Source organism: Athene cunicularia (assembly GCF_003259725.1).
Source record: "Athene cunicularia isolate RWA chromosome 12 unlocalized genomic scaffold, athCun1 chr12_part1, whole genome shotgun sequence".
Lineage (NCBI taxonomy): Eukaryota > Metazoa > Chordata > Aves > Strigiformes > Strigidae > Athene > Athene cunicularia.
This window is the reverse complement of record NW_020799116.1, coordinates 24,111,961-24,118,427: the sequence shown is the minus strand read 5'-3', so window position 1 is coordinate 24,118,427 and position 6,467 is coordinate 24,111,961.

Here is a 6,467-nt window from a genome sequence, read left to right as displayed (position 1 = left end):
AAGAGACAGCCAGTACAGCTGTTGTAATCTGAGTTTTTGCAGCCCGTCCTTATTAATGCTTTTCTCTAAATCTTTAATAACAGAAAAATGCCGTTCTTCCCAACGTGGCTGATGACTCGGCTCATAGCCTACAGGAGTAAGATTTTTTCTTGCCGTGTCCATATTCCCTTGCACCGAGTTTTTTTTGCCTCACTTTTACGTTTCTTTTGCCTCACTTTTATCTACGGATCATCCCCAATAAAGGGAGGACACAGACCAGACAGTTCAGATTCTTTTTCAGGATTTACAGCATCAGGGTCTAAAAGATTATCACACCATTCTGCCTCTTCAAACAATAAATTTGGCTCTTTAAAGTGTCCCTTAGCCTTGCCCAGACCAATCAGCGCGGCTAAGTTTTTTATCGGACTTACTCCCCGCTTTTCTAAAAAGCAAAAATTTTGAGGACTACCTCTCGTTTAAATATTCCTGCTTGGGCAAATTCCTCAAATTCCTGGTCGGCTGAACAACCTTCCTTAAATTCCGATCAAGTAGCCAACAACCAGTGAAGGCTGTTCCTGGGTATTATCTTTTCAGCCTGTAATTCCTTTTGGCCTTTCCAGGGTCGAACCCGCAACACGGCCTGGCCTTTCCAGGGTCGGACCCCCAATGCGGCCAATTCGGGGGTAGCCCTCTTCGGATCGCCAAAATCCCCTGTAGCCGGACCAGCTGCGCTATGTCAGACTTATGAATCCCGATGCTTTAGGAGACGGCACGCATCTCCTGCCATACTGCTGTCGACAGTGACCTTATCACCTTCCAGCTCCGAATTTTTCCGTTCCGCCGCTTCCTGGGTTCCGTCTGATGAAAAAGCAGAGTCTGGGTAACCCTGTTCGGGCGCCACTTGCGGCGGGCGGAGGAAGCAAGCAGCCAATTCAATGTGAATGATAGAGCAAGCTTCAACTTTATTGATAGAAATCACACCTTATACAAGCAATCTACAATACACTACTTGTAACTCTATTGGATACATTTAAGAAACTACATTATAATATCTCAGCCATTGGGTACATCTAAAAGGTCACATTATAATACACCAGCCCCTTGTGGCATCTCTGGTATGCATAAACATCTTTCTTACTGTGAACCTGCTTCTCTCCCAGGGCTGCTTTTCTCTGACCCCCAAGGTCATAATGCGCCCCAACTTATCTCTGTGTTCTCACAACAAACCTCATTAGCACAACTGAGCCCTGGGTCTTCATCCTTGTTTACATAACTGTACCCTGGGTTCTTTCCTTTGTTTACCTCATGTGGCTGGGACTGACTTCTGCAGGGAGCTATGGCCCACCAGCTCCTGCAGGGAGCTATGGCCTTGCTCTCTGCAAGCCATTATCCAACATGTAACCAATAGAAAGATGAAATAAACAAAGACTAGCTGGAGGGGTCTGGTCCCACAAATTAAGCATTAATAAATTGTACCTGAATATTAAATTGTATTCCCATTTAAATCCTTATTGACCTTCTAATGTGACTGTGTAACCTCAAAGAGTTTTAGAAAATTTAACTTGGCATATGTATGTACTAACAAGGTATACATTTAAGGAATTAAAGGTGCAGATCCACCAAGCATCTAGGATGGCGTTGCAGAATCCAGCTAGCATTGCTGAAGGAACATGGACTGTGCAGTGTGCTGAGACTGACTGAGGGAGAATGCTGCATCCCCATCCACAATACACCTCTGCCATCACCTCTACAGAGGAGACCCATGCCACAATGAAGAAGATTGCCAACAGGAACAGAGAACTTTTTCGACCGATGAACTGGTTTGATGGATGGACCCTGGGTCATGGGTAACATCACCGGGATCCTCAGGACTTACGGGGTGGGGAAGATGGCTTGCAAATATTAGTATTGTAAAATTGTGCAAAGTTTTGCTTTTCATAGTATGCCTTGCAGCAATTAGATATATGCTCTCTTACCTTCTGTCTTCTTTTTTCCCTATACCCTTTGAGATCACAATGGTCAAAAAACTTGGAGTGTTTGAGTCACGGGGTGGGATGTGAGAGCCGAGAAACCAGGCCTGTGAGAAACTAAGAAAAACAGCCTGGGAAAGCAAAAGTTGAGGCTGATTGAAGATTTGCCTCAAACACTTGCAAGACAAAACTGTGAGTCACAGGGTGCTTTCTGTGGAGGCCGAAGCTGATAACGCTGCCCGATGTATCTGGGAGAGAAGCCCTGTGGAGACTGGTCGGCTCTTCTCTGGGGCACCTGGGCAAATTTCAAGGGCCATGTGTCCGGTGAATGAACTTTGCTTCATTATCCACAAAATGCATATTAAAGTTGACACCCCTCAATATGCTAACGAGGGCTGTCATGAACATGCTAATTACATCATCCCATGAAACACCTTACCCCTCCCCATACATGGAATACGTAGGTCTGTGGGTCGACCTAGGGGACGGACTCAAGGAAAGTGGGTATAAATCAAAGGGGAGAAGAAAAGGCTCTCTCTCTCTCTCTCTGCCCCTCTCCCTGCACACCCCCCACCCCGGCCGTCTGGAGAGAGCAGTGAAGCGAAGAAGACGGATGCCAGGAAAGAAGATGGCCGCCTCCTGGAACCCTCGCCAGCAGGATCAGCGCAGGAACCCAGATCGGTGATCTGTATTCCCCCATTCCCTCCATCTCCCTCTTTTCCTTTTTCTATTAAGAAATGCAAAGCATATTATATTGCTCGCCACAGCTTGCTCTGGACTTAGCCAATTATCATGTCTTCAATTAGTACATTGTAGGTAGTTAATAAATGCTTGAACTTGGAGACTTGTCCGCTCCAATTGGGGATTTGCAAATCTGAGACACTTGTCCCCCTCCTCAGAGAGGGACATGACATAATCCTCACATGCACAATTAATCCATTCAAAGTGATGCTAGATCTCCTGATTAGTAGCATGCATAATCCTCATCCTATAGGTCCTCTTGCATCAAGTGGGATCTTAACAAACTTTTTATTCATTCTTGTGCTTGGACGTCCCCTTATCTTCTTCCAGTGTTCTAAAATACATCCTAGGGGACACTTTTTCACTATTCTCCCACTCTGGCTGCTTCCTATGTAGTCTACTTTATGTTAAAATGCTACTCAAGTAAGCTGACAATATCCCCCTCATGTAGATGGTACAGAGATGCACTCTCCCCACAGAGTACACACCTAAATTCAAGACAACAATTAACACAGAATTACTGTGTCCTGCTAGAAGATATATTTCACCCGTGACACTTAAAACACTGAGAATGAATAAACAGGCAGCACCCGCGACCCAGCAGGCGGGCACTAGGGCTCTGTACTAAGGAATGTTCACTCATCCTGCACTCCCCCTGTACAGAGTCTGCCCTGCGCTTTTTTCCTCCCTGGCCACTTCTCTGGCGGGAGAACAGAACCGCAGGGCAGAGAACTCCGCACCGTGCAGCTGCAGCTGGGCTGCGCCTCACATGCAAAACAATCACACAAGCACATGAGGAGGCCTCCTACACTTGTCAGTCACACAACATAAAATGACAAATACTACAAACAGTAAACCACCGCTAAGAATATAAAAAGCCATTGCTTGTTGATGATGTGGTGCTGACAGACAAGGGACGGTGCATCACAGTGTCAGCACCTGCTGCAAAAAACTGCCACTTTTGGAGGGGTTGAGGGGGTGGGCACGGTGCAAGAGCGTGGGGTTAGCTCAGGGAGGCCCTGAGGCAGCTGCCGTGGACTCCGTGCCTGCAGGTGTGGAGCGCGAATGCTGAGCACAGCCATGAGCGATTGCCTCCAGTATACTTGTAAATGTGTTTTTAAGTCCGTCCTCATTAATGCTTTTCTGTAGTTCTTTAATAACAGGAAAATACCATCCTTATCAGCAGGTTGTGAACCTGTGGAAGGGGCTGGCGGCTTTTCTGGAGGTGTTTCAGCTACAACTGTAGGATCCATCCAAGAATTGGACCCACTAGGTGACATGGCATTGGCTGCAGCTGCCGCAGCAGTCACATCGCTTTTTAACTGTTTCAGGGGTTGATGTACCAGTTGCCATGCAGTTAAAAATGACACAGTGATGGCATTCTTCCTTATGGCCACCTCGAATAAGGCGATCCCTGCCTCTTTCCATGTTTCGAGATCAAAAGCAGATCGTGCATCAGCAGGGACCCCATTCCTTTTATACCAGATAAACAAAGTGCACAGGGCTTTTTCCTCATCAGAGGGAGCTGGCGGAACAGAGGGCTCCACGATGGGAGGTGGAGGTGGATGAGAACGTCCCCTGCTTTTTCCCATCAATGGTTTTCATCCCGCCACTGCAGACAGTGTGGGGTTACCATAACTGAGCCCAGGACCATATGAACTAGAGGCAGAAGCGGATTCTTTCTTCCCTTCGATGTCATATTCCCTTTTCTACTCCTTCAGGGTCTCAGTTAGCAAGCGCCATGTATTTACTAGCTCACACGCTTCCTTTTGTCCTTTTGAAACTTCATCCCATAACTTTTTGCCTATTCTCTGCCACACAGTCACATTAAATGCAGTAGTTACATTAGCTTCAAAGCCTTGCATCTTACTCCATATTAACATCTTTTTCAGGCTTTGTTTAGGGGTTTTAACCCCATTTCTTTTAAGAAGGGCTTTCCAGGCAGACAATATTGTCTTCTCCTCTTTAGATAGTTGCTGCCCCATGTTATATCTTAATAAGTTTTTCCCGGTGTCTCGCCTTGTCCACAGGTGTCAAAATGTCAGGTCCGGACCAGACAGATTCCCCACTGCTCTCAGCTTCACCAGTCTCTGTCTCCGCTTCACCTCACCCTGCAGCTCACATAAAATCCCCTATGTTCTACTTATCACGTCACATCACGTCAGGGTTACCAATTGTCGTGGTAGAGATTGTCGAGCGACAATCAATAATCAAGTCAGAGGCAAAAGAAGCACTTTATTCTCTACGTACTTTATATATCTTTTTCAGCTACCGCAAGCTCTAACACAATTGGCTAAACCCATAGCAACGGTCTAAACCCATAGCAATGGTATATGATTGGATAGCTTTATATCTTTCTTAAAGTTTTACTTCCGAACATAATTCACATAGTTTCTTGTCTGTGGTCAGCAGTTCCATATATCTCACAGAAAATATTCCCTGTCCTAGTTTACTCAGTTCTTTTTTCTTGTGTGGTATGCCTTCCTGCATGCAGGCTTTCACAGGTACGGGACAATCTGGCTAAGGTCGAACTCCATCTGTTCTGTCAGGTGTTCAGCAGACCTGCTGCCTACCCCAACAGTCTCCTCCTCAGTAACTAATCCTCAAGGTCTCCTCCACCCTTTCTCAGGTTTCCTTTCTTAAATATGTTATCACAGAGGCATAACCACCATCACTAATTGGCTTCGCTTTGGCCAGAGGTGGGTCCAACTTGGAGCCAGGGGAGCTTTTGAGAAGCTTCTCACAGGGGGTGACCCATGTAGCCCCCTCCCCTGCTACCAGAAAGTCCTGCCACAGAAACCCAGCACAGAAGTATTATTGAAAATAATATTTTACACAAGGGTAAAATTTCTTCAGAAGATATAAACTGTAAATATAAAATAACTGATCTGGTTTACAGATACATGTAAGTATTATAAAATAAATATCTCTTACCTGTCTTGTTAGTCTGTCTGCTAGGAAAGGATGAGCAAAATCTACCATGAATTATGTTAACTGCAAAGTAGCATCAGTAGGCATGTGCAGAATTTATGCTCTGTTGTTATTTCAAATGCTGTGGTTATGATAATAATTAAAAAAGATACATTCAGCAATAGAACAAAAAATGTATTTTAAACATGGATTAAAAAATAATCAAAATGAAGAAAAGATTATAGAAATTTGCTCAGATTGCAGGCAAGAGAAATGTTCCATAATTGGATGTGTTATCAGGGACATATTTAAAATGAACATGACAGGGGCTTCTCATATTAGAAGATCTTTGATATAGTTTAGAGATTACTTTTGAAAACCTGGAAATTTACAATTTATCATCTGCTAGGCTGAAAGCAGCACCATTGAGGAAGTAGTAAAAGTTTGTCTTTATCATTGAGTGAGATAGGCAGTTACATCTTCAGTTATATCTTAAGTGGTTGCCCTTAAATCCATGAGAGTTAGTCTAAAAAGTGAAAGCATTATAGCACTGGTCTTCAGCTAGAAGAAGGATGAAACCATGCTTGTGACTGTCCTGGGTTGCAGCGTATTCTATTACCATCCTCATGAGATGTTGAAATCAGGTGGGGCAGTGTTTCCTTGCCTCCTCGCCCCAGACTATCTTTCTGTTAATGGCCGATCAATGCCATGCAGCATGACTCAGAGAGAACTCCCTCTGGACCATCTTCTGTTAATGAGCTTAATCAACATTTGGCCTCATGACTCATTATCCCATTGTGAGATGCTCCACCCAGAGGGAGGAACCAAGCATTCCATCCTGGATACAATCTGAGATTCTGAATACCA